Below are 12,218 nucleotides of genomic sequence, written 5' to 3' on the forward strand. Positions count from 1 at the left end.
ACCAGGATGCTGAAAAAAAGTGGTTGCATCGAAGTTGAATAATCGTTCTTCTCAATACTACATTCTTATCAAGTATTGCAATAATAAGTTATTACTATAAATAACTATCGGCACCTCGGTAACCAGTTTAATAGGGATAACTACGATAACCAGGAAATCTGTTTGAATCCAGAAGGTGAAAAACCATTCCTCACCACCCTAAATCTTATCTCTTGTGGAAATAAAGATTTAGCACTGTAGAAGAGTACTGGTGACTGGGTGAGTAGGTAATTACAAATAGCTACAGATGTCTAGTTGAAGTGAGAATTAGGAAACCACTGTCTTCTCAATCCACAATTTTTTTCTCACTGAAATAATGCAATAAATAGCATAGATAATTAGCATTAATCAGGCGAATACTTTACTAGAATCTAGAAGAATGGTTGGGATCTAGGAACCTGGGAAACACACTTTCTTATTTCTAAATTATTTTAAAAAATACATTGAATTAGGAGTTCCCGTTGTGGCGAAGTGGAAACAAATCTGAGGAACCATGAGGTTGCGGGTTCGATCCCTGGCCTCGCTCAGTCAGTTGAGGATCCCTTGTTGCCATGAGCTGTGGTGTAGGTTGTAGACACAGCTCAGATCCTGCATTGCCGTGGCTGTGGTGTAGGCGGGCAGCTGTAGCTCCGATTCCACCCCTAGCCTGGGAACCTCCGTATGCCACTGGTGTAGCCCTAAAAAGCAATATATATATATTATATATATAATATATATATGTAACTAGATTTACTTAGGTAAGTTTGAAATAGAGATAACCAGATAAAAGCAGGAAAAAAATTGTTGATGCCAGAAAGCTGAAAACCAGACATTTCTCCAGTGTGTCTTAATTCTTGCTGGAATATTAAGTTAGTACTACACAACTAGTGGCACCCAGGTAACTATATACTTAAGAGATAGGGAGAGACATCTAAAATAAGTTGATGTTAGAAGAAGAAATGCAGGTCGTTCACCACTCGAAATTCTTGCTTCCTGGTGGAGTTAGTACATTAGATCAATAATGGTACTTGAGTAACTAATTTAATATGGAAGAATAATTACTCGGAGGCCTGAATTGGAAAAAAATCCTCTTCAATTATTTGATAACATTTCATAATGCAATAACTCAAAAGTAGTATCTGGGAATTAGTTTACAGGCAGTATCTAGAGATAACTGGAATATTTGTTTTAGAGAGGAAGCTAGATCTAAATTATCATTTTTGTAGGAATAAGGTATTAGTACAATGGATATATGGTGATACCTAGATAATTATTATTTAGCTATAGATAACTAACTAGTGATAACTAGAATAACCAATCAAAGCCAAGAAGCTGAAAATCATGATCATCTCATAACTACATTATTATTATTATTATTTTTTTGCTTTTTTTTAGGGCTGCACCTGTGGCATATGGAAATACCCAGGCTAGGGGTCCAATTGGAGCTGCAGCCGCAGCCTACACCACAGCCACAGCAACACAGGATCCGAACCACGTTGGGACCTACACCACAGCTCAAGGCAATTTGGGATCCTTAACTCACTGAGCGAGGCTAAGTATCCGAACCCTCGTCTTCATGGATACTAGTTGGGTTCATTACCACAGAGCCACAATGGGAACTTCCAATATTCTTATTTCCTTGTTGGAATGAGTTAATTTAAAAGTTATCTAGTGGGATCTATGTAACTTTTACACTAGCGATAACTACTTTACTAGTGTTAACTAGATGTGACTAAAAAATCCAGGGAATTGTAAAGCCATTCTTCTGGTCACTAACTTATCACTTATTGGAATAACCAGCTAATACCAGAGATAATTATTATAACCTAAGTAAGTAGTTAAGTAAAAATATAAACCCATCATGCTTGAGGTCGGGCAATGGAAAACAAATTTTTCTCCCATCTAAATTCTTATATTTTGTGAAATTAATTCATTAGACTAATAGACTAATTCATTAGACTAATTAATTCACTAGACTAATTAATTCGCTAGACTAATAGTAGTCATACCTAGAAAACTATTTTATTAGAGCTGTCTACCATAAATAGGTACATTGGTTGAATTTAGGATGTTGAAAACCCCACTTTTCTCACTTGTGAGTTTTTTTTTTCCCTGCCATTTCTAGGGCCGCTTCCTGGCATATGGAGGTTCCCAGGCTAGGGATCTAATCGGAGCTGTAGCCACCGGCCTAACGCCAGAGCCACAGCAACGTGGGATCCGAGCTGCGTCTGCGACCTACACCACAGCTCACGGCAATGCCGGATCCTTAACCCACTGAGCAAGGCAGGGATTGAACCTGAAACCTCATGTTTCCTAGTTGGATTTGTTAACCACTGAGCCACGACAGGAACTCCCTCACATGTGAGTTTTTATTCCTTTTTGTAATATGAAAGTAGTGATGTAAACAACTAGAGTTACCTATGTAAGACTTGTAGTGAGATAACTAGATATAACTAGAATGAGTGGGTGAAGACAGGAAGCTGAAAAACATTTTTTTTCAAACCTGATTTTGTATTTCTTATAGAAAGAACACCATAGTAATATAGATAACTCGTGGTACCTAGGCATCTAGAGGTAAGGCATCAAGAGATAACTGGAGATAACTACAAACGTTTTGAAGTTAGGATATTGAAAACATATATTTTTTTTTTTTTATGGCCGTGCCTGGGGCATATGGAAGTTCCGGGTCAGGGATTGAATCCAAGCTGCAGCAACGCCAGACCCATTAACCCACTTTACTGGGCCTGGGATCAAACCCACATGGACCTATAAATTATCATACTAAGTGAAGTAAATCAGAGAAAGATACGTATCATATGAGATCACTTATATGTGGAATCTAATTTTTAAAATGATACAAATGAGCTTATTTACAAAACAGAAACAGACTCACAAATTTTGAAATCAAAGTTATGGTTACCAAAGGGGAAATGTGTGTGGGTTGGGATAAATTAGGAGCTTGGGATTAACATAAACACACTACTATAATATATAAAATAGGTAAGTGGAGTTCCTATTGTGGCTCTGTGGGGACAAATCCGACTAGTATCCATGAGGACTCGGGTTCAATCCCTGGCCTAATTCAGTGGATTAAGGATCTGGTGTTGCCTTGAGCTGCGATGAGGTCACAGATGCAGCTCAGATCTGGTGTTGCCATGGCTGTGGTGTAGGCCGGCACCTGCAGCTTCAATTTGATCCCTAGCCTGGGATCTTCCATACACTGCAGGTGCAGCCCTAAAGAGCAAAAAAAAAAAAAAAAAAAAAAAAAAAAAAAAAAAAAAAAAAAAAAAAAAGTAAGTAGTGGAACATCAAAAGATTACTGTTAATTAAAGAAAATTTGACATCTCGGGTTGATGAATTTAGCACTTTTTTGTATTTTTTTTGTTTTTAAATTTTACACACACACAGAAAATTCTTTTTCAGCAGACTTTAAGGCTAAAGGGTGTGAATTGGAGTTTGGCACTTGCCATCGGCCTCTGCGTGGATCAAATCTGCAGCTGCTGATCTGCAGCACCCCCTGATCCGGGGATGGTGGAGATCAGGCGGGAGGCACTCTGTGCTCCAGGAAAACTGGAAGAACAGGTCTTCAGATAGATATTTTTTAGATTTTAAGTGCCCAATTCTTGCATCTCCTCATATCTAGAGAAAATGCTAAAATCCTTCATGGTGATGTCTGCTCCTTGTGACTAGTTGTAACCTTCAGGAGACCAGCAACAAACTTTTATAAAATGTGTGCATGGCTGCACCTCCCCCTCACCTTTATCGTATGCAGTGACATTATTTCCCCCTGCCTCTTTGGGGCAGTATTTCAGTCATCTGCGAACGCAGCCACCTCCGAGGTTGAGCCGGTGAGCCCTGAGGGCTGTGAAAACTCAGGATACTGGCCGAGATAGCAGAGGTGCATATCAAAGAAATGATTTCAGGGAGCCTTGAGCGCTTTTTTTCCTGCTCCCTGCCCTTAATTGCAAAAACTCCTATATATCCTAGCTCCCCCATCGCCTCCTCCTCAGAGAAGTTTCTCAGGGCTACCTGAGATGCTGTCTCCCTGGCTTATGTCCTAATTTTGCCCCAAATAAAATTTAACTCTCAACTTTCAGGTTGTGCATTTTTTTAAGTCCACAAGGGAAATGATACCTAAATATAACCCAGATCTGTAAGAAGTAATAAGACAAACAGAAAAGGCAAATATACATCACATACACAACAATTTTGGCAGATGGTTACATTTTATTCCCAGCCAATAGCTAGAGTATGTCAGCTATGGTGACCAGGTCGAGCAGAAAGTGCCTTTATTAGTACTGCCCTATATTTGACTTGGGGAGTAGTTCACTTCCAAGAGAAAGACCTGCAAGCACCATTTTAACTTCTTCCTGGAGGGATCAATCTTAGATTACTGAAGTAACTTTTGAATTCCAGGTCTGGTGCTAGGTTCTTTTTGTTTGTTTTGTCTTTTTAGAACCACACCCTCAGCATATGGAGGTTCCCAGGCTAGGGGTCCAATTGGAGCGATAGCTGCCAGCCTACACCACAGCCACAGCAACACAGGATCCTTAACCCACTGAGGATCAAACCTGCGTCCTCATGGATGCTAGTCAGATTCGTTTCTGCTGCACCACGACGGGAACTACGGTTCTTTTTTTGTTTGTTTGTTTAATTTTATTAAAGTATAGTCGATTTACAATGTTGTGTTGGTGCTAGGTTCTTCACATGTACTGTGGTGTTGAAGAGTCAAGACAACCTGATGACATGGATACAATCCTGGGAGACAAGCGTAATCTGACAGTCAGACTGGCTGTGTTTTGACCTCTGACCTTGACCAAGTGGCTTAAACTTTCTGTACCTGTTTCTTCCACTGTAAAATGGAGACAATAAAAAAGGGGACTGATAGTACTATCTCCTTCATTTATGAGAATCAAGTGTGTTAACATATGTCAAGTGGCTGACACAGAACTTGATACCTGGCAGGTGCTAATTAAGTGTAAGTTTTTTATTTATTTATTTATTTTTGTCTTTTTTCTTTTTAGGGCCACACCCGTGGCATATGGAGGTTCCCAGGCTAGGGGTCTAATCAAAGCTGTAGCCGCTGGCCTACGCCACAACCACAGCAACAGCAACATGGGATCCAAGCCGCGTCTGTAACCTACACCACAGCTCACGGCAACGCCGGATCCTTAACCTACTGAGCGAGGCCAGGGATCGAACCCTCAACCTCATGATTCCTAGTCAGATTCGTTTCCACTGTGCCATGACGGGAACTCCCAAGTTATTTTATTTTATATTTATTTATTTATTATTTATTTTTAAATTTTTTTATGCTCTTTAGGGCTGCACCTGCAACATATGGAGGTTCCCAGGCTAGGGGTTGAATTGGAGCTGCAGCTGCCGGCCTACACCACAGCCACAGCAATTTGACCTAGACCACTGACTTCTAAAATCCTAATGAGCTCTTAAAGATTCAGAGCACAGTGTTATCACTGACTTCTAAAAGCCTAATGATTTTAGGGGTGTTATTATTTATAGGGGTGTTATCACTGACTTTTAGTCTAAAATCCTAATGAGCTCTTAAAGATTCAGAGCACAGTGTCCTATACTTGAAAAGGGGGTGTATCATTTTGTTTTCCACTTTGTGATTTATTTGGGGGCTTGCATTCATAGCAACATTCTGAGCCTCCTTCTGGGAGGAGAGAATGCCCGCCCTTCCCCCACACACATTCCCACTCCAATGAAAACTGCTTTTGGGGAGTTGCCGTCGTGGCTCAGCGGTTAGCAAACCCGACTAGCATCCATGAGGACATGGGTTTGATCCCTGGCCTTGCTCAGTGGGTTAAGGATCTGGCGTTGCCGTGAGGTGTGGCGTTTGTTGCAGCTGCAGCTCCAATTTGACTCCCAGCCCTGGAACTTCCATATGCCTCAGGTATGGCCATAAAAAAAAAAAAAAAAGAACATACCAGAAGGTGGTTTCAGAATTTCCTGCTTACTTGGGAGGAACCTAGAATAATTTCCCCTTCCTCCCAACTTCGGAGAGTTCTGGTTCTTTTTAAATAATCGTCAGATATCTGATTTTCCCTTGGCTTATTTGGAAACCAGAACTTTCTCTCTCCTGGAAGGATTAAGCATTTGTTTTTCCAAGTATATATCCCAAGTCACTTGCATGTGATGAACCTCTGGTGGAGAAAGCAAAGAACAAAACATTTCTCTCTCTCTCCTTTTTTTTTTTTTGTCTTTTTAGGACCAAATGTGCAGCATATGGAAGTTCCCAAGCTAGAGGTCAAATTGGAGCTACAGCTGCTGGCTTACATCACAGCCACAGCAACGCTGGATCCCTGACCCACTGAATTTGATGGGCAGGAGATGAGCGGAGGATAGGGTGCCTGATTTGAGGTTAATGACAGGACAAAGGGGTGCCTCCTGCAGAGACCTCTTTCCTACCAAAAGCTTTTTCCTGCCCAAAGCTGCTTACATGTTATAAGTCTATACAAAATGAACACGGTGGAGATTCACTTTGAATGTGGGAGGGTTCAATGCTGACCTTGAGAGTACTCCCTGAACAGCTCTCCAGTCCTCTCCCCATGCCCCAAAGGTACACTTGTTCAGTTGTGATGTTGGGAGGCTCTCCAGGCCCCCGGCAAAACCGAGTGCGGGTGGCGGAAGTGGTTTGGTTTTCTGCTAGAGTGTGTGATGGCACCTCAGAGGTTCCCAGAGCACTGCAGACAAGGACAACAGACAGTGATTTCAATGAAATGAAGTAATTTCAATGAAATGAATTAATTACAATGAAATGAAGACACTCTAATTGTTCTGAAGGTGTTTTCTGAAAGCAGAGAGAAAAACAGTTTGCTGCCACTTTGAGAACTTAGGTGACAGTTTCCCCTCCCAGCGACCACCCTTTGCTCTTTTCTGGAGAAGGGGGCAAATGGATGGGGTTGTCGTTTGCCAAATTGCTGCACGAGGGTAGGGTGGGAGGGACTAGAATGAAGTAATATTTGGTTTTCAAGGTTCCATATCACCCTGATCATGTTGTGACCCCCAAACTCAAGTTCTTCTCCTATAGTTTTATGTGAAATAAGACTGATGAAATAATATATATATACATACATATACATATATATATTTGGTTGCACCTGCAGCATGTGGAAGTTTCCAGGCCAGGGATCAGATCCAAGCTGCAGCTGTGACCTATATGCCACAGCTTTGGCAATCTCAGATCCTTAACTCAATGCACCATAGTGCAAACTCCAAGATTATTTAAATCATAGTGATTATAAGAGGGAGCAGAAAATTTCATGGTTGGTCAGCCCGGTTGGGCAGTTTCAGGTATGATCATTATTAGGTGGCTAGAACTTCACAGTATGAATTATTTCAGGGCTAAAATTTGTCATTTTGTAACTTCAACTTTTTTTTTTTTTTGCTTTTTTTTTTTGTTTTTTAGGGCCACGTTTGCGGCATACGGAAGTTCCAGGCTAGGAGTTGAATCAGAGCTGCAGCTGCCAGCCTACACCACAGCTACAGCAAAGCCAGATTTGAGCTGTGTCTGCAACCTACACCACAGTTCATGGCAACGCCAGATCCTTAACCTACTGAGTGAGGCCAGGGATCGAACCCGAGTCCTCATGGATACTATTTGGGTTCTTAACCCGCTGAACTACAATGGGAACTCCCAGAAAAAGACAGTTCTGTTGCTTAACATTGTGATGGGGGCTATAGAAGACGTTAGGGACTCATTTGCACTGGAACCTGAGTTGTTTTTCCTTTCTCTATATCTTTTGTCATATAAAGCCCAGCTGGCCAGAGTCGCCTTCTTGTAGCCCACTGGCTACCTCCCAGCCCAGCTGACCACCCGGCTCCCTATACCCCAGCCACTGCTGTGTCCAGCCATTGATATGGATTCCTTTCTCCCCCTAGCTCTCCACAGCTGCTTCTTCCACTTCTGATTTTAAAATATCCTGTGCTTCACTCCTTTTCCTACTGTCTTCAAGGGGGATGGGACCAAGGCTCTTCCTTGGTCTCTGTCTTGCCTGCATTTCCCCTCTTAAACGAAGATTCTTAGGCCTGAAATAGAAAATCAAGTTCCAAACTTTGCAGTTCTCACAAAGGCCCTAGTTTTGTCTGGGCGCTGAGCTTTGGAGGGGCCCAGGTCTACCAATTTGCTACCTGTGCCTGAATGTCACCTTTTAAATACCTCGAGTCCCCTTGTTTGTGAAATGCGAAAGAATGGGCTTTCAGAGTCTTATGTATTCCTACTGGCATAATCAAGGTTTTCAAGCTATTAGCCGGCTTTCCCTAAGAAGTTAATTCAACGCATGCACGCAGCAGGCTGTTGTGCTGCCAGGTGGCAGGCCTGGCTGTGCAAGGAGAGTGGAGGAAATGAGGGCTGTTGTAGTGGAATCATGCTCAGCTTTTGTAAGCCAGGTACACATCGCATGCCTCTCTCAACACTCATGTTGGGTGCGCAAGAGTGAACAGCAGGATACTGCATGCCTGAAGGGCGGAGGGTCGGGGGCTTAGTGCTTAGGCTGAGAAACCTTAAGTCAGCAGCCTTTGAAGGAAAGAGTTCTGTGCGGGATGGAGGTGTTAAGTGCCGAGGAGCTGAACCTGCACGTGCACTGACTGCCCTTGGCTGGACGAAGCTGGGCCTGAGGAAGGGCTCAGTCACCCCGATGTTGGCCTTCTCGGAGATGAGCTCCACATGGTCTCTCGTGCAGGCCACCCCACCTTGCTGGGCTTGGGTTCCCTCATCTGCACTAGGAAGGGAATGGAGACGAGCGTGGTTTCTTCCTTTAACCTGGGTGTCCCCCAGAAGACAAAAAGGTACTTTGCTCGGAAGAGCAGCGTGAAAGGATGAGACCTGTTTCTCTGTCTTTGCAGACCTTTTACTGTAGGGCCGGGGAACATTTGTCTCACTTGCCAAAGATGATCTTGTGTGAGTTCCACAAAGGAAAAAGAGTATGTGTCTGCTCAGATGATCTGGCTGAGGCAAGGATTGGCTCTCATTGGACCCCGGACTGCTTTGGTTTAATGTAAGGAAAGACTCAAATGAAACCCCAAGCAAAAGCCCTGGCCTGCAGCGTTCTCAGGTTATGTTATCATAGCGACTGGCCCCTGAGGTGTCCACTCAAGGCTTTGAGAATCCCAGTCCACGCCCTGGGGTATAAATGAGAAGTCAAATGAGACCAACTTAGGCTTAGCAGTCAGGAAATTCAGTGAAGAACCCTATTTTAGCTCTATTATTTCACTTCCAGGGTCTGACATTTCCTGGGGGAGCCGCATCAGCACCAAATGCCTGTGTGGTGGATCAGTGTGTGTGCTCAGAGCAGGCCCCGTGGTAAGGACAGCACCCCCTAATCAGAATTCGGGCAAATGTAGTTTTTTTGTTCTTTTGACAACAACTCAAAACAAACCTCATTGCTCTGTTTTGTATACATTTATAGGAACTCGCCTCTTGATTTAAGAAGTCATTTTCCACATCTATTTGGAGGGACCACACTCTTGCATTGCCTGATAAAGTATTGTTTGTGGTCCCTTCCTTCCTCCCTGCCTTTGTTTCTGAGTAATTGTTGAAGTGGGTGCTTGGAGGAGTTTCCTTGTGGCTCAGTGGGTTAAGGATCTGGCATTGCCACTGCTGTGACTCTGGTTATAGCTGTGGTACAGTTTGATCCCTGACTGGGGAACTTCCACATGCCCTGGGTGCAGCAAAAAACAAAAAACAAAACCAAGTGCTGGGAGTTTAGATTGTCAGGCACTTCCAAGATAGATCTCCAAGGTATTGTATTTGTTTGAATCAAGATCCAGTTTACATAACTCTAGTTTTTAAGTTTTTCCCCCAAACAGTTCATGCTGTGGATGAAGAATGTTGCGCCGTATCGGTAAGCAAAGGATGTTGTGGCCATTAAGCCATTAACCACTGCAGCCACCCGGCAGTGCTGTGCCCTGAGGGGATTCAGGGTGGAGAAAAGCAGGATATTGGCCCTAGATAGTCAGGGTGCTCATCAAAGGAAGGATTTCTTTGAGCCTAGATTCCTCTTGCTTCTTTCCATACTTAGAAAAGCGCTAAATTCATTAACTTGAATTAATAGGGCTTTTGTTTTTGTTTTTGTTTTGGCTCTACCCATGGCATGCGGAAGTTCCCAAGCCAGGGATCAAACCCATGCCACAGTTGTGACCTGCACCACAGCTGCAGCAATGCTGGTTACTTAACCCGCTCTGCCACAAGGGAACTTCCTGGTTTTCTTTAATTAACAATAATTTTTGATGTTCCCATTACCTGGTCTTTATTGCAAAAATCCCTTATGTCCTGGCTCCTGCCTTACCTCTTTGGAGCGCTCTCTCAGAGCCATCTGAGAGGCTGTCTTCTGGGTTTAAGTCCTCAGTTTTGTTTATCAAATAAAACATAATTCTCGAATTTTACATTGTGCATTTTTTTAGTCGACAATACCTTTTTCCTACTTAATTTGATCAACCTTACTATTTTGAAAGTTTACTGGCATGTGTTCTTCATTGTGAAAAACTTTAGAAAGCAAGAGTACCTCTAGAACTATTAGGCTACAGTAATAGGCTGAGTCTTTTTAGCCAAAACTAACATCTGCAAAGATAACCTACTTTAGGTGTCTGTATTTGTTGGTAGCCAGTTTCTAAAGATTTTTTATAAATCAAATGTCAGAATAATCAATTTTTGGTCTATGTCTTTAGGAAAATTGAAATGTACATTGAGAGAAATTCTCTTTGGGGCACTAGTCAATTTGGGGGATTAATTTTAGAAAACCTATCTCTTTGCAAACCTAGACTAAGAGTAAATATTATCTATGGCAATGTTTTACTTACAATTCTTTTTTTTTTTTTTGGTCTTTTTGTCTTTTTTTAGGGCCGCACCCGCGGCATATGGAGGTTCCTAGGCTAGGGGTCTAATCGGAGCTGTAGCCGCGGGCCTATGCCACAGCCACAGCAACAGCAAGATGGGATCCAAGCCGTGCCTGCGACCTACACAACAGCTCACGGCAACACCAGATCCTTAACCCACTGACTGAGACCAGGGATCGAACCTGCAACTTCGAAGTTCCTAGTCGGATTCGTTTCCACCACGCCACGACGGAAACTCCTGCTTACAATTCGTGTGTCTCATGCCACCACTCTGCCTTAATACATCTGGCATATAAAAGAGGTAGAGACACATTTAAAAAAGGGTATATGATGAAGACACCAGCCACTTACAGGAAAGATACTCACTTTTTAAATTTTTCCAGGCAACCTGAGCATGAAAAATGAATGTTCTTTATTAGGGTGTGTCAGACTGGATGTGAGGATTAACTGGGGGATTTGTACTGAGTATTCTCTGGGTTTCAGTCTTAGGCTGGAAAAGCTGAGTGTGGTCCTTTCCTCTGTGACCAGAGCAGGGGGAGGGGTGTGGTGGGGGGTGTGGGGGCCTGAGAGTGTCCTGCAGCTTATTTGTACAGACCCTGTAATTCTGAGGGTCCTTAAAGCACTAAGAAACCTAATGTTTTAAAAGGGAGAGTGGTCAAGAAGAATTTCTGGTTTCAAAATCATCTCGTGAGGAGTTCCCGTCATGGCTTAGGGGAAATGAATCTGACTAACATCCATGGGGACGCAGGTTCGATCCCTGGCCTCGCTCAGTGTAAGGATCCGGCGTTGCCGAGCTGGGGTGTAGGTCAAAGATTCGGCCCAATCCTGCGTTGCTGCGGCTGTGTGTAGGCCAGAGACTACAGCTCTGATTCAACCCCTAGCTTATGAACTTCCATATGTCACAGCTGTGGCCCTAAAAAGACAAAAAAAAAAAAAATCTGGTGAGAATGGCAGTGGGAATACACAGGAACATTTTTTAATTTCTCCCACTCCCAACAAGGCCTGGGGCCTCTGGGTACCAATAACATCCTTCTCTTTGTGGAAGCCTGACCGTGCAACCACTTTGCTGACATTTGACACCCACAAGTGAAAAAGGTGGGAAGAAGGAATAAAAGTTAGTAGACACCACAGCAAAGAGTGTATGCATTTCTAAGAAAACAGAGCCTCCTTCACACTGGGAAGATTTAAGTGCTGTGGAACTGGTATTCGATTAACTCTCATGAGAGGAAATTCTGATGTAACCATGGCACTTTATCTGTAGTCATTGCCACCTTTAATCACTTCTTTTTAAGGGCCGCACTCGTGGCATATGGAGGTTCCCAGGCTAGGGGTCGAATCAGAGCTGT

Source organism: Sus scrofa, chromosome X (assembly GCF_000003025.6).
Source record: "Sus scrofa isolate TJ Tabasco breed Duroc chromosome X, Sscrofa11.1, whole genome shotgun sequence".
In the NCBI taxonomy this organism is placed as follows: domain Eukaryota; kingdom Metazoa; phylum Chordata; class Mammalia; order Artiodactyla; family Suidae; genus Sus; species Sus scrofa.